Source organism: Thunnus albacares, chromosome 13, assembly GCF_914725855.1.
Source record: "Thunnus albacares chromosome 13, fThuAlb1.1, whole genome shotgun sequence".
NCBI lineage: Eukaryota > Metazoa > Chordata > Actinopteri > Scombriformes > Scombridae > Thunnus > Thunnus albacares.
The window spans coordinates 9585497-9611285 of NC_058118.1; the positions used below are offsets into that span (position 1 = coordinate 9585497).

Genomic DNA, 25789 nt, shown 5'->3' on the forward strand with positions numbered 1-25789 from the left:
ATATGCATGTATGTCTGTGTTATTTAGAGAGAGAGAGAGCTGATGCCATAGAAAGTGTGTGGAAGGTTTCTTTGATTTTCAGGAAGGTTCGATGACAATTTGACAGGGGCTGAGAGGACAAGGAAGCAAATCCTTTGAAGCTGACTGTCAACAAAAGGCTGCTGCCACATACAAATAGCTATTTATCTTCTCCTCTTTCTCCTCCTCCTCTCCTCTCCTCTCCTCTCCTCGCTAAATGTTTGGGCAGCTTACACTGTCCAGCACCACCGCAGGAATACCGTAGTGAGTGGTGAAACAATGGGCTGATGGTGTTTGTAAACTAGACATGATGGGTAGGGGTAAAGAGGTCAGTCCAAAACCTACCGCAACCAGTAGCACTATCTCCTCGCAGCACAAAGCAGCTTTTGCAGGATGTGTTCTCAGTTGCGACAGGTTGAATATGGCCTAATAAAAGAGAGACAGAGCGGAAATTTCATCCAATTCCTGCAGATAAGAGGGTATTGTTTCAGTAACTCGTGAGCTTTTTGTTAGAAAAATGTGAGAATTTAGATTGGCTAAAAGAAACAAGAAATCTTTTTCTTCCCTCTCTTTATTTTTTCCCTTTGTATCCGAGGCCCACTCCCCGCGTCCGTTCATAAAGACAAGCCACGGCGACAAAATGAATCCTGAAGATTAATTAAAAATAGTTGATGGGGGGTTTAGACAGTGTGTACATGTGCATGGGGGAGTTGGGAAGCATGACACCCTGTTGGTATGGTTTGGCAGAGCGCCAGTGCAAAGTTGTTGTTGTTGTTGTTGTTTTTTTTTTGTTATTAATAGTACAAAGACAACAAATATATATAATTTGAGTCGCTAATTAAAAATCTGAAATTGTTCTCATATCTTTGCACTCTTTTGTGTTCAGCAGTCAACGCCAAAAAACACATGTTCCCATAGCTACACAGTGTAACAGAAATACATCTTAACAAAATTGTCCTCTTATTTGCGCAAAACACCACACCGCCGTACACATCTCTGCTCATTTATGTACATCTCCTCCGGGACACAGAACAGAAATGATGTACACGTTACATGCGTGGTCGTGTCGATGTCACAGCAGAGGATGCGGTTATCAAGCCGCGCTGCCTAAGCCGAGACTCCCTTTCAGAGCATCGCCTGTGTTCATAGGATTAGGGTTATAATGCCCAGTGCTCTTACTGGAGAAATAATTGTCTGTTTTAAATTGAGCAACACACGTCGGCGCTTGGTCTATAGAGTCTGTTACTCTTGTGCAATTGAATTACATACATAGGTGTAAACATTTGTAAGAATAACCGTAATGAGAATACATTATGAATGTGAATACACCGTGGTCCCGTAGTGACTCGGCAGCACTCCTCGGGGGGGGGGTTAGCTAACGCTGGCAGGGTGGGATCACAAACAGGAGAGATTGAATAAGTGAAGCTAATAAGAGAAGAGTGAAGTTATATAAGTTAAGATATAATGATTTCAACAAAGACTAGTTACATCTATATTAAATGTTAATGTGTTACAAGTTGTTTTCTCCAGCGTCTGTGTAATTGTGTTGTAATTGTTGCAACGAAATCACTTTTGTTCCTGATTTCATTTGCGAGAAATAGATTGAAATGTATCGATTCCTCAAAGACACCAGTATGTTGCAGCTACAAAAGTAATATGATTTACTTGTGGAAATAAGACGATGATGGAATTTAAGTATACAACATTAAATAAGCATTAAGAAACCAACAAAAAAAATCTGTTCCTTTGGTGTTTACATGTGTCTGTTTCTTTCTTTGTCACTTTGGTGTAATATTTCTAGGCTGTATGATTCGCGATATAGGACAGAAACGGTAATACTACCAGATTACATCACTTATTTTCAGCGAGCTGAACAATTAAGAGCAGTGCTTGAAGATATTCTGTCTTTTTAAGAATTCTCTCAACTCCCCCAAATGCCCTGTCGGATTGCAGTGTGATCACATTGGGCCGTGCAGAAATGGCTGAATTGGAATCTTATCTTCTTCCATCTTTCCTATTACGGGCAGATTGAAAGCCCTGCAGCGGTGCTCTGGCCTGGTCCCCAGTCAAGACCGCTTTTTAGACTGTAATTTGACAGCTTCTAAAAATGTCACATTTTGTTGTTAAGATGCACTGCCAAGCACTTGAGCCATACATGCTGTGGCATCAGCACCAGTTCGGTTGTGAAGCTTCGCTGACCTTCCCTTCACTCCTGGGCAGCACCCCTGGCACCGCCTGTCTCCTGGTGTCAGTATGACATTATGAACTTGAAGAGCCTGATGTGTAGCAGTAGGCACAAAGCCACATTTTCAAGCTTTCATCCCGTACTCAATAGACAGCACTGCTAGCCAAACTAAGTAAGGGGAAAAAAAAAAACTGGCAGACTCAAAAATGATATATAAGTCTGTAGTTACTAATGCATGTAAACAACAGATGATTTGTTACATTTCTTTGTTGATTATTTCATTAATAAATCAATATATTTTATACAACGAGTCAGTGAATGAGTGAATAGATTCCGCTTTGATTCTACAACTTAATCATACTGGTGGTTCATCATTTTGACTTCCAGTTGAGTCACAATCTCATAGTGTTATTCTTTGCTTTAACTTTTATTGGATTCTATTATAAATACTTTTATTTAACAGAGTGGCCAAAACTGCACACAAGCATGTTTTGGCTTTTTTCACAAGGCCTTTGTAGAATTAGTTTTTCTTGGTCTGAATCAATACCATAGTACTGCAAAAAGAATAGACTTGTGTTACAGCAAGTAAAGTAACCTAGTAGTTGGGTAAGAAAAAACCAAAGTGTGTGTTAACATGTACTGTCCACATGTACATATGTTTGAATACTGAATCGGTTACATAACCAGACCAAAAAAGGAATTAAGAGACCTCAAGTGCAGTCAGTTTCTTTCCTAAGCATGTCTTGATAATTCAATTTGAATAAGAGTCCGCCCACTGCCATACGTAGACTTACTAATCCATGATACTCCTTTCCAAAAAACAAACAGGTGTTTAAGGCTGAGGTTAACCAGCGGTGGCAACAGCATGGTCTTATCTGGAAGCAGGAGGGGCTGGCTTGTAAAGAAAGATATGGCTGATGGGGCAAAACAGAATAACCTTGTGGTCGCAGGATGAACTGATTCACTTGTTTTAACAGCCTCTTTTTCTTCAGTTTACTCAGCCAGATTATTAGCCTGTCGCCGTCTTTCTGCTTCTTCTTTTTTTTTTCCAGTAGCTGAAGTAACTTGTTTTGAATCCTTCGGATCATTCTTCGTTACTGTTAAAGAAGCCTTTGAGATAACATTTGTTTTGAGATAAAATAACAAAGACAAGGCTGCGAGAGGGTCAGATGTTTTTTTAAATGTCTGTCTACCTCAGTTGTCCTGGACAGTACAGATGCCCATCTCTGCGCTCTAGTCATTTTTTTTTTTTTTTTTTCAGGAGGGCATATGGGCCAAAGCTGCATCTCAGACACACTCAGGGGGGCAGCACTTCACTGACATAGGAAGTGTGTGGGGGGGGACCCCTGCTGTCCACCATCTGGGCAAATGGCAGGTCTTTATGCCAGCATGGTAGCCAATGAAGAAACAGGGCACAGGGGCATAGCAGGAGGCTCTGAAGACAGACAGAGGGGGCATTTGCAGACACAGGTCATTCTTTCTCAGTAAAAGAGCCACTCAGTAACACCTGTGCTCCCACTCCCCTCTGCCCCTGTCAGAAAGCCCATGCTCAGCAGAACTACAGGCTCCAAAACAAAAGACTTTGCAGGCTCGGCAGAGTGCGTGCAGGTGAATAACAATAACCACTTGTTCAGTTATTCATATATTCATATGTGTGTTCATATTTAGCCTTCACTGTGAGGGTGATGAACAGCGTCTGAGGCTGAGGCTGTGCCACGCTGACGGAGGGAAACGCCGGCTCGGTTTCTCTCACTCTAGTGTGGAAGTAGTTACCGGGCAAGAAAAGTGACAGGGCGACTGGTCAGGATGTCCTTTGCGGGGGTCTAGCGTCTGGAGTTTGCTGGGTAGGCATGTTAAAAGAACAGCACTCCCCTAATGAGGAGAAATCAAACGTGTCTCAGCTGGGGCAATAGAGAGAGAGAGAGAGAGAGTGAGAGCAAGAGAGAAGTGACTAAGAGCTGTGTGGCAGGCCTCTTATGTTCGACTGATAGATTAGTCATTAAGGGCTCATACAGCCTCTCAGATGGCAGGCGGCAGTTACCAAAAAAGCTAATAGATACTCACACATTATTTACTGCCTTGCCTCCTCCTCAGAGAGGTTCCATACCCATCCTCCTGTAAAGCATTACGTGGACATGTTCAACCTCGCGCTAAAAATCTCTCCCCCACGGCTATGGTCTCAGTGCACCCAATCCTTTCATCCTCATATCTCTCAATCCAGGTAAGGCTTGGCTGGAGACCAGAGCTCTGTAGAAAAGGAGGAGGCCTTTGGCTGTGCAATCGATTTGTGTAAAGCAGAATATACAGTATGAGTGACCGTGTCAAGTGAAAATGTAAATGGAGCGAGCTCTGAAACGATCAGGCGGCCTCAGTGTGCATGGATCAGGGAGTATGTAAGCATGAGATAGCATTTACCCCTGGTTTTAACTAAAGCACTCAGACATTCTCCTCTCTGCAGCCCTGTAATTCCCTCTGAGGGCTCGGTGTGAAAGTGAAGCACTGTTATCAGCCTCTACCAAATGCATTAGACCTCCTCTGACCGCTGAAACAGACCACCTTGTTGTAGATCATTCCCTCTACACAGAATGGAGGTGATGAAGAAGTTGTAAATTAGGATTGTATAGTTTCATGCCCCTTAATGATTACCGCACCCCTGGGCTTCACAATCACTCCCCCTCTGCAATTTTGAATTAAATACGATATATGCCTGTCAGTGAATGAAGGGAAAAAAAAAAAAAAAAAAAAATTGATGGTATTACCTGATGTCACCCGTGGTAATAATGTATGGTGATGACACAGCAGACTTCAGGACCACTTTGCACTTTTTCTGCATGGCATGTGGGCAATGAGCAAGGTTGCATCTTTTCAGAGTGCAGAGAGCTGAATGAACTGGAGCTAGTCAGTTTGATGGGACTGGTTTGAAGGGCTTTTTAAGTATTTGGGGTAATTTTTCACTTATTGAGGTTATTTTGTTGCGATTTGCCTGTTTTTTTTTTGTTGTTGTTTTTTTTGGTGTGTGGATGGCAGATGCACTAAGTAATTCCTGAAACCCTGTAATTCCTGGTGTTTTGTGTGTACAATATGAGGTAATCCAGATTTTTTTTCACTTGTTTAAACACCTGACAGCTGAGATTTTTTTTTTAAATAATGCAGATTAATGATAACTTTGGCCGTTATGTTTATGGCTTTCTTACAATACAGTCATTGCTCTAAGGGGATCAGTGCAGTAGATTTATATTGTTGAAGGTATTGTCATGCATAATATCAAGATTTCTATTTACAGAAAGTTGTCTTAGGCCTGAGTGCTATAGGTTAAATCAATAATACAATATTAAGATTTTTTTTAAATAGAAATATACAGTATAATACAGCAAATGTTTGCAAAGTTGAATGATGTGCAGCGAAATCAGCTGTGGTCCGTTGTTGTTTTACATCAGAAAAATCTCTCCCGACAACTGCTCTGTTAGTTTTACATCACAGTTTGATTGGAAATCATATTATATCGTATGATTGTATTACCATAATAAAATTCCACTGGAGGTTGATAAATGGCAACATTAATACTAATTATTGCACAGTTTTAATTCAGTGCAGAAATCTCTTGCCTGTCAACACTCCAGCAAAACATAATCCATCTGTCTCTCTTCCTCTTTGCTTTGTCTTTTCCCCGTCTTTATCTTTTTCTTATTTAAATCCACACTTTAACTCAAAGCTTGAATGGATTAGCTTTGATACCTTAAATACCCTTGATAAACTTGTTAACACTGGTCTAGCTCCTCCAGTACAAGTTACATTTCTCCATTATATTATACAATTTCAGGGAGGTTGTGGCCCCGCAGAGATAAGATGACGGAGGGGCGGTTTCTCTCCTCCCTATTCAAAACATGTCTTCAAAAGCAAATAAACTCCCTTAGCAGCTGTTTGGATTGGTTGAACTGTATTGACAATCTGTTAAAGTGCAGAAAAAGGGCTTATTTTCTCTTTTGTAGAATTTGACAGTGATAAAAGTGGATTGCAGCAATAATGGCTGTCATGGATCAACACCTAGAAACATTTTACTCTGCTGATGTGGACATGAATGGGATCCAAAGTCATGTCTCCCTCTGGCTGACTGCCAGGACCTTCACAGGAGCTTTAATAAATGGTTTGTACCAGCAGACGGTCCTTGGCCTGTGCGTGTGTGTCTGAGTGTGTGCGAGCGTGCATGTGTCATTGTGTGTGTTTATGTACCATAGGGATTTTAATAAGGACTAAGTGCGCGAGAACCCTCCAGAGAGGGAGGAAGACCAATAACCTACACTAGTGCATTGTACTACTAAAAGGGTTGAAGGAACACTGAAGGGGAGGAAGCAGAGGTGTACTAGCTATTTATTCACAGCACTGGGGTGCGCATGAATTATTCAATGTGACATTCATTCATAATTAAGTTTTTTAATGGATAAATAAATAGACAAAAGTGTAGCAGGGGAATGGGCTTTTACATGACACATATAGATGTGGCTTCAAGTCATATTTAATGGCAATACTGAAGTATGAATTTAATGAGGGGAAAACCCTAGCCAGTGCTACAATAATACATATATAAGTCCAGTCCAAGAGAAGTGGGTAAGTGATGCTGAACAGCATGGAGAAGATGGAGAAATGAGTTCAGTAGGTGGGCTGCCTGCGGCACAAGGGGAGCAACTTATACAAGTGAATGCAACAAGCCTGAGGTACAACCACTCTAAGACCTTGAACAGAGGAGTAGAGTGGACTTTTGTTAGGATTTACTGGTCCTGGAGAGAGGATATGAACCACAGTGGGTGTCAGAGTGTGGAGCATGTGGTCAGTGTTCTTAATGCATGTCTGATTTTGGTTTAAAATAGTGGGCTAAATATGACAGTATTCAGTGAATACAGTACAGAATAAAGATATGCCTTCTACATACAGTAGAACTACTGTGCAAGGTTTCATCTTTAGGATCTTTTTATCATCTCATGCCTGACAGCATATATTATTCTTAATTTTCATCACTGTCATCTTGAATCATAGAGCAGATCTCTGAAGGTGTCACTGGTTGCCAGTTGTTTCATTGTTTTTCATTATATCCAATATAATACAGTTCTCAGGTATCGCTTGTTCTTCTGAGTTTATTCACTCTAACATAAAATAAGCTAACTTTGGTGTCACCGAAAATGAGTCTGATGCGCACTGCTTTTCAGTCCATTTCCAAAACGAACAACCTGTCACGGCATACTATGAATTGATTCTCTGTTAAAAGGGTTTGAATATAATTAAAGCTACTATTTGCTACTCAGCAATCCAAGTGGATCTTGCCACCACACTGTGAGTTGCATCTAAAATTTGTCTCCCTGAACACTATTAACACTATTTAACTTGGGGGCATTCATTTAATTTGCTATAATTGCTTTAGAGCCCCTCTCTCTATGCTAGGCCAGTTGTCTGTAGGTTTAGCGGGGTGTCGGCCTGTCTGCATGCATATTGCTACACAGTTTTTCTTGGCTATTGTGTCCAAACCTGAAGCATTAAGTTCATGGTAACCACTAATATTAATGGTGTATCTGGTATTAAAATAGTACATTAACATAATCATAACCTTCCTGCATCTGCACTGAATGTTGAAGCTGGATGTAAATTATGAGTTTCAGAATTGTAAAGTGTAAAAATTCTGTAATTCTGGTCATTTCAACATCAAATTGAAAACACCTGTGTTACTTTCAGTTATACTTCATGAAAAAATAATTTATGGACAAAATATGCAAGCACCAACTATAAAGTACGCAATACATATATTCAGTCATACTCTCACAGACACACACACACACACTTTTTTGCATGTAACAGCCACACTAATAGGAAATTTCTGGTTTATTTCAAGCTGATACATTTCCCATAAATGTGGCCATTGTGACTGTTGTTTATGGAGAGGCAAGTTGCCCCCGGATGTAGATTCCCCATAATTGCTATTCCAGCAAATTATGTCTATTTGGGAAGACTTAGGACTCACACGATATATGTTATTTTGCACAAGTCCTCGTTTTCTTGAATCTCTTGTCAATGCAAAGTTAGCTTGACCCATAGAGTCAAAATGGCCATGTTTATAGAAAATATGTCAGGTTGAAATAAACCTGAATTTTCCTTTAAAGGTGCTGGTAGCAGCTTCACCTTTTTTCTTGGGCTACCCTGTCATCTGCAGACCCTAACCATATAGTATATGGATTATATACATACAAGAACACACATTGTTTTCTTTGAATAAGAACCTCTATTGTATGGTCTGTCACTGTATACCATTGCATAACGGAAACGTTGTGATTTTTTTTTTTTTTACAAAGCAATAGCTGAACAGCAGTTATGTTCCTATCAGGGAAAACAGTTAACATGTTGGGGATGTGAGCATGGTGGGGGGTGCTGGGCAGGTGTTGCGACTCCTTTGGGAGCTGGAGGTCACATTACCATACAAAAGCCACTCTGCTGGGTAACCTTTCCAAGCGCTGCTCCCTAGCCAGGGGGCCAGCGGTCACACACTGGCACTGGCACAAGTGCCTCACCACCAACCCACACATACACACACAGTCACACGTATACACAAATCTCTCATATTCAGCCCCCGAATACCCCCTACGTTCTCCATGACAGAAACATTGCTTGTATAGTGACATGAAATATTTGCACTTGGGGAACATAAATCACAGGGGACAGCTCCAAAGCAAAACAAATACTATGATATGGTCCATTGCCATCATAATGCACACTAAAGGGAAAGGCATTCATGTGGAATTTAGATCCGAAGCCTAATATTTTATCTTCGCCAGCAGTCTTTCGCACAAATCAGCTCCTTTTTTTTTTTTTTTTTTTTTTTTTTCCCCTCGCTAAATCCCTACAAAAGCATGGCTGTTGTCATTTAAGCTCCACTCTATTTACAACTCCGATATGCCTTAGATGTGTGCGAGACACAACAGTGAGGAATGGGAGCAGCGTACTGGTTGTGGGTAGCACAAGGGAGACAAGAGATAGACATTGACTTGGCTGAAAAAGGAAGATTGAGAATGGAGGGAGGCGCTTGGTGGGCAGCTGCGGAGTTAATGTCGATCAAAGGGTGGGGGTTGGGCTGAGAGTATGGGTGGTCGTATTGATGGACAGCAGCATCAACAGGGATTTAGGTGGCTATTAGAGATGATGCAGGTTTAATTTTGGAGTCTGTATTTTGACTTTTTTTTTTAAAAATATTTTTGGAGGAGGAGGAGGAGGAGGAGAGGAAAATATCCAGCGGATGGTGGAGAAAGGGAGGCACGGAGAAGCCAGGCGCCTCACAGTCTTTTCCATTGGGGCTGATTTTGAGTGACAGGTCATAGAAATGGAAAAATGTGTGCTCCGCTCCACATGTGTGTGAGAGCGTATGTGTGTATGTGCTACCCCACAGGTAACACATGCGCACCATGTAATTATGCTCATTACACGGCAGGCTGTGGATCTGCATGATATGATAGTAGACACTAGAAAAATATCTGGATTGTTGACAGCATAGTGGCACAGTAGCTGTGACAGTCAACTACATTGTTTATGCTGCAATTACCAAGACTGAATTCAATCAGTCAGGCCAATACACTTTTTTATTGCAATTATGCAAAAGACCTTACAGCTCACTGTGTGGCGAGACGTGATGTGCAGTAGCTTATATTGATTACTTTATTTGTAAAATTAAGTCTTTAAGAAGTCCCTGTCACTCAGCCCTCACTGCATCCTGTATCACATGCAAGCACTGCATCCTCATGAAAATAATAACTCTTAATATAATTGATGTAATATGCCACACGCAACAATAAGGTATAACATCTAATCACGTTAAGTAGTCCTTGCCAAGCTGTAATTAAACTGTTTGAGACAAGTGATTACCAACCCTGATAGAGAGTGTGAATATATAATAGGGGTGTTATGAAAATACTAATACCCCATAGCTCTAATTGCAAGGCTTTTTTTTTTTTTTTTTAACTAATATTGATTGCCTTGTATCTATGTTATCATCACATTGACCACAACGTGCTGGGAAAGTGCACAAATATGGCAAGATAAAGCCCTCCTCCACTTTGTTATGCTCCACTACACATTGTAATGTTAACAGCGGGGCCCAGCAGTCTGACTGGGCTAATGGTGTGCCATCCCATCAGGCCATGCGCCCAACCAGAACATGCAGAGAGATTGTTCACATCAAGCCTGTTGGCAAATTAGCCAACACGCATTAAGCTGTGGCATTATGCTAAAGCTGTCTAAATACTACTATATGCTTAGTGACCAGTGAATGATTGCCGAAGTCCACCCCTCTTTTCCTCCCTCAAGCCTGTTGGGATGAGTGTCTGTCCTCTCAAACTGGAGTGATAGAATTAGCTGTCATAGACTCTGGTACAAAGTGAGTTAAAATGAAGCAGGCTCAAGAGAGAAAAGGAAAGGGTAAGAGTGCAACTAAAAGTGAAACATGGTGGTAGGCCAAGAAAGGGTTTTCTTTCTTTCTTACTGTAAATGCATTTGCTTCCTGTGCTTAATGACGTCCTTTCAGTTAGCTGTTATTTAGGTGAGGAAAAAAAATCACTATATAGCTATCAGATTTAAAATATTAATATTTTATGGAGTGGCAGCTGGGACATTTAATGGCAATCAATAGATCACAGCAGGCGAAGGTATTTTTCACAGCGTGATGTGATCTGTGATCTAAAAGATGCCTTTCACTCCTTTCACTCTCACCTTTTCCTTTCACTCTTCTAATTAATTTCATCAGACACCTACAGAGACCGGCCACACTGTCAATTTGCTTGCTGACCAGAGCTCTTGTTTTTTTGTCTAAACTGCCCGGGCTTTTACCACAGACGCACCACTAGTACACCTGTAGGTTTTCATTTCCTCCCACCTTAATGAAGGTGTTTGTGCAGCTGATGGACATGCTGCCTCCACTTGTCACCTCCACTGTATGCCCCTCTCCGTAGGGTTACAGTCGTCTCGATGGGGGTGGGTGTAGACCTATGAAATTGCTCATTCCTGAAATACTTCTCTCTGCCCTCTTACTCGCTCTGGTGTGGAGGTTCTAGCAGAGTGGTACGGTTGGGTTAGGTGCATTTGCAGCAGAAACCCTGGTTCCCTTTCATGCTTCTGTGAAAGCACGCCGTGTGTGTCAGATAGAGAAATGCAGTGAAGCTCTTAAGTGAGTAAACTTTTCAACTTTAGAATATATAACTAGGGTGTTTCCTAAGCTATAATCCACAAAGCTGAGTATACAAATGTTATTTTCCTCAAATTAATTGCATTTTGTTGGTAATAATGTAGGACATTTCCTTACTGAAAGTGTTTGTATTTTGGTAGTGCAGAGCTAGCTTTTGTTGCATTTATATGTGTTAGAGAACATCACTTGTTGGGGCATTACAGTGGCCTGGTAGTTTAGACGTGGACCACACAACCGCAGCATCCCTGGTTTTATTCCGGGCCTTTGTTGCATTTCATCCTGCTTGTCAGTCTGCCTGTACTGTATATTCAAAGGCAAAAGTATCACAAAAGAACATAATTTAACACAGGTGATATCAGTGAAGGAAATGAAACACCTGGGAAGAATATTCATTCTCTCAATGTTGCAAGTTGTAGGCAACTTCCCAGGGTTTCCTTTACAGGTGCATAGGCATCACTGGGCCCCATGTTGAGAACAAATGCCCAGCAGTCCCAGTTGGGTGCTGATTCTTCAACTCAAAAACTATGAGGATTTTACTCAGTGTTGAGTATGTCTTTGGTACTTCTTTAAGCCATGTACCTCTCAAAGAGTAGTTCTACTCTGGGATCCAATTAATTTCATCCACTTGTAGTGAAACAGCCTACAGGTACATATCAGGTTTAGTCAGAATAATAATTGAATTACACCATAAACACAAAGTTTTCGAAATTGATTGTTTCTTCCTGTTGTTTTGACACTGCGCTTGCATAATGGCCGATTTAATAGAGTTAAAGACTCAGTGTTTTTATAACAATATTTTTGCTGTGCAAAGTCAGACATGCCCTTTTAACCTTATGGAAAACACTTTTTCTTAGTGATTTTTGTTCAGTTTTTTCAAACTGCAACCAGCAAAAGTGTAAGACCAGAGAATGCAAATGCAGTCTTTAAATAAATATGAAACATGAGTATGGAATAATATATTTACATAGAGTGAGGTGGTGTTAGAAGTTGTCTGGCTTACCGAGATTTTCACTTCACTCAGTTGTCTTAATTCTATGTGCTTTATTCACAGTTTAAAAGGCTTTCATGTATGGTGCACCATTTAGTATGTTCAGGAAGAGGAGGTTCCAGTTGTGGTCTATGTTCTTGCCGATGGGGCAGATCTAAGTGTGGGCAGCTAGATTGATTGCCGAGACTGCTAGCAGAGCGGAGGAGGATCAGACATAGAGAGAGGTTCTACTAGATTACACAAGGCTTGTCTGAGCTCAGGATTTCCTCGCCTTTTGTTGTAGAACCTGGCTTGTGGAATAGCAGATCAAAGCTTCACTCACAGTCTCACGTAGCATCATTTACACATCTGTGGAATCTACAATCATAGAGAAGACTATGAAACCTCTCCTGCATTCATGAATGTGGAACTTTGACCAGAGACAAAGGTTAGGTAGAGGACAGAAATGGTCCTGCTTTTTGAGCGGCATTCACAACAGAGTATTTGAGTATTCACAACCGCTCATTAATTCTATTTCTACTTTGAGTATTAGTTATTTGCTTTCTTCTTTTCACTCGGGCAAGCTCTCAATTCATTAGCCGATCCACTATGAATGTATTATTCAGTGCTAGATTGGCATTGGTGAGAGCAGTGTGTTTACCATAGCTCATGAAATATGTACCAGTTGAATGGCTGTTCGTGTAAGCAGCTGCTTGATATAGTCATGATGAGGGAGAGGTTTCTGTGGCAGTTACAGCCAGTCACTCAAGGACAATCCCTTAAAGCTGTTTGGGTTGTGCTGATTGTCGCCTTGATTGTCTTACATTAAAGCTGTGGTGTGCAGTGTAGATAACAGATTTACCTCAGGGTGTGTTTCTGTATCAGGGATAACTTTTTTTTTTTTCATTTTTACATTGCATGTTAAAAGATAAACTTTACTAAATGTGCTACCCCAACAGCTAAAACCACCTAAAAGCTACCTAACCAGCTAATTTAAGGGTGGAAAGGGGAAAATTTAATACGTATTACACACGCACAACAGACACTGGCAGCCAGCTACGACAAAATGACCAAATTTGTTAAAGTAATAGTGAGGCCAGGACATCCATAAAGAGCTGTTTGTTAGATGTCAAATGCAGTAATTATAACAGAGCTGGCATGGCTGAAACTATATTGAGTGGCCTAATGGTGTCTATGGAGAAAGAGCAGAGTAGGGGCCGTTTTTTTTTGCTCAGATGAAGTGGCTCGCCACAAAGATGAATGATTGCTTTCTCTGTGAACTCCTGGGCTCACGGGTTGATTTAATTGAGTTGAATTAAACCTAAGCCAGGTAGAAATGGAGACAGAGAGAAAATCTATGCCGTCGATCTATAAAAGCCTTTAGGGCTTCGATTTGGATTACGTAGATTATTTTCCTGTCTGGTCACAGTCACTCCTCATTCCAATCCCTGGAGTCTGTTTTCCTTAGTTACATATTGTTTAGGTGGAGCGTTGATGGCACTGTGGGTGCCCTCGACTGACATGTGATCAGAACTTATTGCAAGCATATAATGGAGAGAAAGCATTGCCCAATTTTCTCATTCGTGGGCATTTATATAACACATTCTCATAAAGTCAACCAATAAAAATTAATGTCCAAAAAAATGCAGGATTTCCACTGGTTTATCATGTGGCTAAGTTAGTACCTAACAGGTAGGGGCCCTTGTTAGATTTGCAAGTCAAAGAAAACCAAGAAAAAAGACTATCTTACTAAAACATTTAAAAGAACTGGCACTGAAAACACATGTTATTTTGTTCTGGGAGTCTGGTGGAGACGCTCCTGTGGAGATTTTTCTGCCTTACAGCGCACCTACTATAAATATAGCCTGCTGACTGTAAAGTAATTTCATTGACGTAGTTACCTAATATGGTAGATGCATCACTTCCTGTATATGCAAAGAAAAAGCCATGCCAGACCACAATGGCAGGAATGCAACACATTCAGCAGTCTCTTTCTGGCATATTTGGCGTTGAGAGCAAACTGATTACAGCTAAATGCTATCATGAAAACAATACATAATACAGCTTTATTGAGGAAAAGAACTGAATTGTTCAGTTGAGTTTGATTAGCTGTGCAAATAAAGCCGAATACCTGCCTGTAAAACCAGCCAGCTATATGTCAGTGATGAATGTAAAGTTATTTGTTCCCATCGTATGTGTTCCAAGTATCTCAGCAAATCATCCAATAGTGTTAAATGGAAATTAAAAAAAAAAAAAGGCATGCAGTAATTCAGCGATCAGCAGATGATTGGGGGCATACGTTGCTGCCTGCCAACAGACATGGGGCCATGCTGCCAAATCACTCTTAAAAGGAAGCCTGAGCAAAGGGGCTTATCTCAATGTGTTGGTCTTTCTCTGCTCCAGCACGTTTCGCCATATGTACACAGAGGCAGGGGCACGATCTCATACGTCTTTATTTGTCTGTATTTGTCTTGCTGTCTTTATTGTGCTCTCGGTGCTCCGTGCGCTCCTCTCTCTGTTTCATCTCTGCTTCAGCCCTTTGCTCCCCTGTTACCCCACTTTTCTATTGTACTCCCATAACGGGGTTGTCATCTCCTAAGAAATCACCTCTTGTTCTTGACAATTTCAAGATGACACGTTGACTTATAAAATGCTATGATTAGCCAACATTGTTTGAGCTTTTCTTCGAGTAAAGCTGCTTAGGGGCAGCAGATAAAGCCACGCCGTATATTTATCTGCTACATTTCAATCCTTCTTTGTATCGTGACCGCAGAGATGATACGAGGAGGAGAGGGCAAGGTGATCCTATCCTGTTATATTAATTTGAAGTTAAACCTGTGGTATTGTTTGCTGGATAGGAATGGAAAGCTGTACTGTGAACTGGGTATAGGCACTGCCTTTCCAACCTCTTGATCAAACAAAATATGATACGGCAAGTGTTGACTTATGCCAGGGTTATTTTTGCTTTGGCGTTAAAACAGAGTCCTTCTGTTTCCCATTAAATAATGAAAAGCATACTGCTGGGTTCAGTAGAGGTGTCATAGGGAGGGTTTTGAATGGCTCTGGCTGCTAGTTGTGCTTGCATCAGCTCGATGTTCCGTAGTATTAACATAACCAGAGAATACAGGAGAGACCTCAGTATCATTATCAGTCCTTAAATAATGTCAATGTAGATCTAAGCTGGTTCTTTTTAGGCATTTCTCTGCTCTTTTCACCTAATGTACTGAGGGTTGTTCCTGTGCTTTTGCTTACTCACAAGTTAATTGAAAAAACATTGTCCTAACCTAGCAGCATGGTTGAAAATTGGACCATGGGTATTTCTTTTTGGTTTCTTTCTTACTCAGAATTTTCTTTAAATGCCCTTTATTCCAGTTTTGTCAGGACAACAGTATAAACAAAACTGGATTAGCAATCAGTTCTTTGTACCATAAAATCATTTTAGCTAAGTAAATAACCATATTGTTAACAACATGTTGACTGCTTTGGAGTCAACATGTTGTTAACACAACTCAGCAGTTCAGCACTCCTCTGTTTAGGAGCAGCTGAGATTGACACTAAAATGAGAATAGCTTGTAAGGTGAGCCTGGTCAAGTTAGGCTAACCCATTGTTGCTAATTTCAGTGCTAACCAACCCCCTCCTTTTTCCAGCAGTTGGGGAAGCAACAGATGAGACTTTTCTTTGTCTAGAGAAGCTACAGCATCTATTAACTGACACTCTGTAGCCTGTACTGTACACTTACTGCCAGATTGACAACTTGATGCTAACCTTTTCCTCCACTCGCATAACTGTCACTTTTCTGCCGCTCGCTCTCTCACGCTCACTACGCGCACACATTATGCACTGCCCTATTCCTTAAAGCAGCTACGCTACTCTTATAATAGTACCTTTCACATAGATGTCCTTTGAAGAATGAGGAGAGGGAGGATTCTGAGATTTGATGCACAGGTTGATGACTCAAAACAATTCCATGATAACGTAGGGTGTTATCATGCTCGCACAGTGTGTGAGTGATCAAGGCCACTTTAAACATCACAGAACCAGCAACAATTGGCCTGGTGTACGGATGCGTGAAAGTAAAGCATAGTTTGAATTTCAATCTCAAGTTATCATTTTCAACCCTTAACTAGTTGCCTCTTTTCGTGTTTACAACTGAGCTTTGTGGAAAGACTGTCCAAAAGTGTGTCCCCTTATCCCCAGAGCTCTTGGAGAGAGGTCCTGTTGGCAGTGTGATTCATCCAGGAAGAGGCTATGGTGGTATTTGATATTCAAGTGTGGCTGTTCTAAACATTTGCCTTCAGACATGGTTGGAAGACACAACGTACGAACTAGTTTGTTTCAAGCATGCTGAACCCTCTATGAATGTACTCTTCCACTCGTAGTCATACAGTTGCTTGGAGGAAAAGTGAACAACCATTTTAGTGACGTCCTTTGAATGTCACTAGACATGTGTACCAATAACTATATCATGAGAAATAGACAATGATATAGTTTGATGCATCCGCTTACTTCTATTAGGACACAACGATAAAAAACAACAAAAAAAAAAGAAATTCTCACAACATCTCTGCACAGCCTGTCCAACTAATGCAGCACCTGTCGCCAAGATGGAAAGGGCACAAGTTACCTGGAGTAACACTGGAGGAATGTTGTCTGGCTCTGCACATTTGGTTCAAAAATAGCAACCTTAGTCATCCGAGCTCTATTCGTTTGTAAATACTAGATGCATAATAGTCTATCAGACTCAGCACATTTTAGAATTTTTTTTTTTTTTTGCATCTCCTATGTGTCCTGGTTATGCTGTCTCTTTTGATGATGCCTACATTAAAAAAATAATTGACTTGTGTGTAAGATGAAGTTGTGTATGAGTGCAGGAACGAGACAAATGAGGAGTCAGTTTGAGCTATGTTCATAAAAGTGCACTCTAAGCATTAAGGAAGAGCTTTTTTTGTTTTTTCAGTATTTAGTTATTTTGACATATGCTGGTCATTGCTTTGTGTTTGTTTCTGAAAAGCTTACGTTTGGTGTTTTCAGTTGTATTCATATTGGATGGGAGCAGTGGGTATTTTGTCTAGTCTTGGGTGTACAGGGAAAAGTTCCTAATACACTACTACAAGCCAACGTGCAGAAGACCCCATATCTCTGTGAAAGTAGTCTGAATCAGAGAGAACACTCAACTAGCTGTTCTTCTTGCCCATCAAGCTTGTAGGCCTGAGACTTATCGTTGCAGCTGGTTTTAGTAGGTTCATGCTTTCCCTGAATTGGTAGAATTTATGAAAACTGCTGATGAGCCACTTGGCTTTTAGCTTTTCAGTCAAAGTATACTCTGACACAAGTAGATCAGAGTGTAATGAAAAGAGTGCACAATCATTAACAAGGGATAGACTGAGGAGCGCATTTTATCTTTGAGGCTTTGTTGCCAGAGGATGGGCATGACTGAAGTCATGACTGAAGGTAAATACATGCAGAAACAGAGACGGATGGGCCTGGATGTGTGCAGGCCCACCCAGATTTACAGCTTGGCCACCTTATCAGATTCATGACAATAATAATAATAGTAATTATTATTATCATTATTGTTATTGTTATGTAGCTACTAAAAATTAATAATATTCAGAACTTCCTCACTTATGTGACTGACGTTACGCTACATCCTGTTATGTGCTGTTAGAAGGCGGTTTTGTGTAGCTAGCCGCTAGATGGAACTATGGCTAAACGGCTATCTTTGAGCCACTTTAAAAAACAAAAACAAAAAATCACGTCTAGAGGATGAAGCATTTTTGGACCAGGCTGTGCCTAAAGAGGAGTTGCAGCAGATAGCAGCCACCCCGTGGACATTTCTCCGAATATGAACAGTCTGTTGAGGGCCATTATAACCTTCCCTCTAATGTCCTGCAGCAATGAGAGAATTTTCTCCACAACAAACCAGATCCAGACGCACCATGGTGACTGGACGCCTGAACAACTTGACACTTTTGTCTTTTGAAAATGAACTAATGGATGCTTCAGATTACGATGACATAATCAACCTTTTCAACTCAAAGCCCAGAAGACTCCTTCTTTTGTAGACATAATATCTGCAGGTCAGCCAGGGTTATTCAGTGTTGGATTTGTTATTGTCGTATTATTTCCTCTTTTATGTACAGCCATTCATCTAACTGGCTTATTGATATGCCTGTGGTATTCTGACATGAGTACTAGGCATTCTAAAATTCATCGGTCCGCCAATTTTTTTAGCCCCATATAATTTTTATACATATATAAGCTTAAAAAAACTCAGGCCCATCCCAATTTTTCTATGCCCAGTCATTAGCCATGTTCTGTATCCGCTACTATGCAGAAATGCTATGTACTCTACTATTTTGACTCATAGATTGTATAAAAATAATGGACGTAGCTACTATGACGTCACCCATTGGTTTGTGGACTACGGTTTTGAAGCTTCGAGTTTGGCATTTTGGCTGTTGCCCTCTTGGTTTTTCAGAGCCAAAAGTGACCATATTTGGATGAGAGGGTGGAGCTAACCCTAACACTAACACTACTTAGCTAGCTTGGTTAACAAGGTGCATCCATTGTTCACATTAACTCTGATATTAATTGGAATGCAAATTTTGGCTAGCAAAAAACAGGCTTTAAATAAAATGTACTCATGGAAAAACTCAACAGTTGACTCCTTAGAGGGTCTTTTAGTACAACCAAATGCTGAACAAGACTTTTTTAGGCAACCAAAATGTTACAATTGACCTTCATTAACTGAAAACACACTGTGAAATAGCGACAGTTCTTAGAGGGCTATGACTTTACTCATAGGATCTGGGATTATGCCATGGTTATGATACATAACCAGTGTTGTTGCCGTGGTAGTGACTTGTCAATCACAAGGTAGCCATGCCCCAAGCATACCCTGCTTAATTGTCTATTTTACTCTAAATGGGACCATAATTTACAAAATGAACATTATGCTGTATTGAAGAGGACTTGAAGCTAGCGATTGAGACCATAAACTCATTAGGAAACTGTTTACTGAGGTAATAAATCAAGTGGGAAGTAGGCTCATTTTCTCTTAGACTTCTATACAATCAGACTTCTTTTTCGAGCCAGTGGAGTCGCCTCCTGCTGGCCATTAGAAACAATGCAGGTTTAAGACACTTAAGCATTGGCTTCACTTTTCAGACCAGGTACTGCCCCCTTGTTTTGACTGCATTTGACAGAGTTTTTAAGTGTCTTTAGTTTGCATGCATGTGCGCACACTTGTGTATTTGTGTGTTTTCCTGTTTTACGTGTGTGCATGCTCCCAGAGGGGAAACAGGCTGTGTGGGGTGTTATCTGCTTCTGCAGAGGGTGACAGCTAATCACCAACCCTGACAAACACTGGGGGAGAGGGGAGGGAAGAGAGAGGGAGAGATGACAAATGAGAGAGAGAGAGGAGATGGCGCTGGGCAGGGGGATTGGCATTTGAATTCCACTGAGTAACCACAGAGTGCTTTGGATCCTGTCATCACAACCTCTGCATAAGTTTGGACCTGAGCTGGACAACTGCGGGGCCTCCCACCTGGCCCACTGAAAACTAATAAACCTCCATCAGTATAGGTGCACACCGAGATAGAAGGCCACTAAGAAAACATTGCGACAATTCTTGATGAGATGAATAAATCTTTGTGTTTGCTGAGTCTGTCAGCAGCGGCTTTGATGTCCTACCTGCTGCTCGCAAATTCCCAGCCTCATGGAGAATATCTGTAGAAGGGTTCACTAGCTGTCTTTATTGCTAGGAAAGGCACCTTACGAGTGGTACCTTGTCAGGTGTAAAGACATCAGCACTTACAGTATTTGCTAACCGTGCCATTAATCGTACCCAAAGTCTATACTAAATGCATTTGTAGACGGTTTGCCTTGCAGATGGGCTGATGCATGCTGAGTTAGTGTGAGCTGCTGGTGTCGCCTGTTGACACAGAGATCAGAGGGCTGTGAGAGATGGAGAGATGCTGTCGTGAGATGGCGGCAGGCAGGCTGCACTGGGAGAGAGGAGGAGAGACGAGACAAGACAAGGCTCCAGTCTGGTTTTCAGGGAAGAATTTTAGGTTGATGCATTCCCTGTAGCTGTTGTCATTTGTATGTACAAATACCTATCAAACACAGTACAACAGGCAGCAAAATATCACACCGTAGAAATGTATAAAGCTAACATGATTGTCAGTGTGGTATGTCCTCTGTGTTATCCTTGAGTATTTTGTTTTGAGATTTTAATGGACGTTAATGACAGCTCATTTTGATTACCAATAGTAGGACTGAAATATCAATCTTTTCCTGGTGGTCTAGTCGCTTCTGGCCTCCATGTGGCCTCTGGACTCCCAGCTGGAGCCAGTGTGGGTGGCATTATTCGGACCAACTGGCGGCTGTCTGGGTAGCTGTGATGGGTGTCATGCTGGGGGCCTCCATACAGGGAGACCCTCATCTGCTCACACTGTCACACCTCTCACCACTTTGCTCTCTCTATCTGACCCTGTCACCAAGGCAGAGAGTGACAGATACAGGGAGGGAGAAATCACGCAAGAGACAGAGAGAGTGGGCGGCATATCCTTTTAGAGACACACTCTAAGAAATGAAATGTTACATTTACTTAATTTAGTTATGTCAACCAGACCCACATAACTCAGTTAAATAAATGAGAACAAGAATAGAGAATTGATCATTACTAAATACTGTCAAACAAATCTCACCAAACTGTATTAATTAAATGCTACATCATTCAGTTATGTGGAATTAAGTCAACACACTAATGCTGAATTTACTGAAGACACTTAGGTTTGATTCACTAAACACAGTTATGTCAAATTTACCTAACACAGCTGAGTTGTATTAATGTTGTAGGATTTTGTTGATTGTATTAAACATGACTGAACACTACATGCTCCATCAATGTGAGTGAGTGAAATAAATATAACTTAAGTAATTTTACTTCACCTGACTTTATTTAATAGTGTACAGTAAAAAGTCATGAATTACTAGAGCCCAATTTGATCAGTTTGCCATTTTCGTGCGTTCAAACATCCAATCCAAACAGCCAATGCTCACAACTGAAAAACTAGATTTCTTTTTTCTGCCAGGCCAGCAGTCCAAAATGCACATGCGCTCAGTTTACAGTGATATGAAAACAGGCAACTGCAATGAGTAACAAATTACAGCAAATGTTTGGCAGTTCTGGTTGATGGATGACAAAAATCATAAAAAAACAATATTCTGTGTGTAGAGATCTTTTGTTTAGCCAGCAGTCCAAAATGTAAAAATGCTCAGTTTGCAGTGACATAACACAAATATCAGCAAATACTAACAAATTAGAAACTGAACATTTTTAGTTTGATGTGACAAAACATCATCAAATGCTCAAAACTGAGGAGCTGGAAACAAATGTCACAACTGTTGAAATTGCTTTTTTGGTCCAATGAAGAGTCCAAAGATACTCAGTTAACAATTGTTCACTGAAACTAATCCAAGGTTCACAGTCTCATCGATTACAGGTGAGATTATTCATGTTGTCTATTTTTGAGGACTTGGACCTTTGTGGAAAGCCTGAAAGCACAACTCCATCAACACTTTTTGAAGAAATTCATATGTATATTTCAGATCCTTAAAGGAGCTCAAGTTTGGACTGCATGTCAGGCCAAGCTGTACTGCACACCCATTTGCCACATCTCTAAGATCCCTCACCACCTCCACTTCCTGAATTATGATGGCAACATGCTGGGGGGGGGGGATCTGTCTGCTCTGCTCCATCATGTCAAATGACAGATTCCTAAGACCATTTCTTCCATTTCTCTTCTTGCACTATCAATATCCTCAAAATGGAAGTAACAAGGAACAAAGTATCAATTAGAATCTGTTTATAAGAACTAGGACTGCAGCTGTCATTTTCAGTATGAATTACTCTAATTGATTTCCAAAATGTCTATAAATTGTCAGACTATAGTAAAAAAGTGGCCATAAGAATTTCCCAAAGCCCAATATTTGAAGACAACAGTCCAAAACCCAAAGGTGAAAAAAATTTGGAATTACGGATTGCAAATATCTTAAATAATATGATTAAAATAGTTGCCAATTACTTTGGTCTGTCGACTAATTGAATGAATCAACTTATTATTTCATCTCAAACTAGAACATGGAAGATCTGGACTTGCGCTGTCAGCATTGGCCAAACCCATTGAGCACAACCCACAAATACAGTGGACACAAGTAGGAACAGGTCTCACTAAACTCTGCCTGAAAAAGTGCCCAGTTGATTTACCAGTAAGAAATAAGAGTGCATAAATTCCAAAGACATGTTTGAGCTGTAGGCAGCGAACAAGAATAAAAATTTGCAAAGAGGCAGGAGCACTTTGACAGTTGTGCAGCACAGACTTAATTCCACAAGCTGACATTTCAGCACACCTACAGTTATTCAAGACTTACTGTGCAGAGCACACCTCCTTGCAAGTGTGAGCACGGAAGCTGCACAATGATGTTTGAGCTAATTTAGAAAAAAATATACCATTATGTAGATTGTCAACCAGGGAACAGAAACAAGTTGATTTTCACATTGTAAAATGTCTCATTCAGTACATATCTATGTTGTCATGACTCTCATCAAAAATGTTTGGATAGACTATAGTTCATACTCTATGATGCATCTTACCAAATACTCCTTTATGAGGGTGTCAAGCTTTTCACTGATATTGCAGCAAAGCCCTTTTAGGACATATTCCTGACAATTTTCAGTGCTGGCCTAATTTCAGCCTAATGTCAGGAACTGATCACAAGGGACCATATTATGAAGTTGCTGAGTTGCTGAGTTGCAGAGTCGCTGAGTTTCGTTTCCAAAGAAACTGCTTTTCAGCTCTGCGGTTCATCTGTTAGGTAACTTAGTAATAATAAATAATGATGCATTTAATTTGTACTGCACTTTTCATTTCCAATGAAACTCAAAGTGTAACAGTGTTAAAAACATAACATAGGATACATAGGTGATACATAGGTGATAATTCTACTTTATGTTGATTATTGAAGTCATAGTGAGTGGTGGTGGTGTACTGGAGTACATATATTGAAAAGTATTCCTGATATTTTGTCTACCCCACTAACATACATAAAGTTGGCAAAATATTAGTAACACTCTCTATCCACTACAACCTCAATAATAAAAATCAAGCAGAATTATCACCTTTCTGACAATGTCAACAAAAACTGAAAATGTATAAGCTTCATAAAAGTAGAATTTATGGCAGAGCTGTTGTATTGGACTCAAGTCAAATCAATTTTATTTGTATAGCCCAATATCACAAATCCAGATTTGCCTCAGGGGGCTTTGCAGTCTGTACAGCAATACAACATCCTCTGTACTTAGACCCTCGATTCGAATAAGGAAAAATTCCCTAAAAACCCCTTTAACAGGGAAATAAATGGAAGAAACCTCAGGAAGAGCAACACGGGAAGGATCCCTCTCCCAGGACGGACAGATGCGCAAAAGATGTGTGTACAGAATAGAACACAAATTACAGAATACAGCTTTGAACAGGATAACAAAGTTATAATGGATTTATGATGAAGAATGTGATGAAGAGGACGCCAAGCAGCTTCCAGGTGCCACCAGAACACAATAGGACCTGAGCCACGTGACCTCCGTGGAGATCTGGCAGATTGCATTAGATTGCACAGGTGTTCCTAATAAAGTGCTCACTGAGCGTTTAACAAAAATGCTATTCAAACACCTTGGAGTAACGTGTCATATTTTGCTGCCTTTGTTAGATTTTCTCTTACAAGACAAACACGAGCAGGGGAACATCATTTTATAGTGTGAGAGTTAAGCTAGCTAAATTATATTGTTGAAATAATTCACATACTTACCTACAAAATCGATGGATTTCTGTAGATTGTAATAAAAACGTTCAACCAATCACTGTAAGCACATGGTCCAGTCGCAACATCAATAGAAAATGGCTGCTAACTTGCACATACTACATATGTGTGGAGAAGTACGCAAAGCGCTCAGGGACACTCTTTATTCAGCAATAAAGTTTGCAATACATTTAAAATAACATGATTATGTAGCTTCAAATCAGCACAATTATGTATTCCTGAAACCTGACATTATTATGTTAATGCATTGATACCTTCTTGTTTTGATGGCCAAAACTGTAGTAGTTTCACCATAAAACAGCTATGTAATGCAAACAACATCCAAGTTTCATTTCTTAGAGTGCAGGCATAGCTGAAATCCTCGCCAAATAAAATCAAAGATAGCTGTCAGACGCTTCTACTGAGCACACTGCTTGAGAGCATGCAAATGGCACTATCAGTGAAGAAGTCAAAGGTCTATTCAAGAATTGAGGTTGTCATTCATGTCTTTAAACATACAGTGTAAACGCGAGCAGTCTGTTTAACAGTCATACCTTACTATCAGCTCTTACACAGTGCAGATCAGATTGCAATCACATGCTTTAGGTGACTATATGATATGAGTAATGTAGTTTTTTTTTTTATTTGACTTTACACAGGCTGATTTTACCTCAGTTTTTTTTTCCTTGGTGGGGGTTCTCGCAGAGAAATGGGTGGAAATAGAGAACATGGTATTAATATACCTTATCCACAGATGGCTTGTGGTGGTCTGGTGGGGGTGACGGCATAGAATCTGTATTTGAGTGTGTGCACATCTACATCTGTGTACTTGTTTTGTGTTGGGTACTAATGACAGTTGGCATTTGGCCATTATCAGTGGATCGTTAATTAGTATTGAGAGGTTTGGGGGGGAAGCACAGATTCCCCTCTATCTCTCAAACAGATGTGTGTTTGATCTGCTAACCCAGCTTACACACACACACACACACACACACACACACACACACACTGTCCAACCATAGCGGCATTCTGACATATGGAAATGTCTATAAGCAAGTAGCTCTCAGCATACTGATATTGACAGCAATATATCTTACCACAGAAAAACGTCAGAAAAAACATGGATCATAGTGACTTCTGTTGTGAGCCTGCCAAATAAAAGTCATAAAGTCATAAATAACAGTAACACATGTGCAAAAATAAACAAGATAAGCAGAGATGCACTATTGGTACATTAGGGGTGTGTGATACACTCTGAATATTTTTTTTAAAGTATAACTGAAAGCAGACTACAACTGTAAAATATTTATGTATTCCTTCTGCATAGAAAGTGTTCTTGTGTTTCACCATCATTGATTTTATAATAGTTATTTAATAGATTTATCGTAGCTTATCAGATCCTTATTTACACAAACAAAAATACAACAGTATAATGTCTACATTAAAATACCTTCAATAAACAGAGAGCAAGTGGCTGTACTTAGTAGAACCAGTATTCTCTTAGCACCTTACATCAGAGCAAAAGATAATAACTCTAGAAGGACT

General features: G+C 40.4%; 1 protein-coding gene across 13 annotated transcripts in view; it reads left to right on the forward strand.

The window, feature by feature from the left end:
• Positions 1–25789, forward strand: part of msi2b (musashi RNA-binding protein 2b) — a 260618-nt gene that overhangs the window by 106251 nt on the left and 128578 nt on the right. The window lies entirely within an intron of this gene.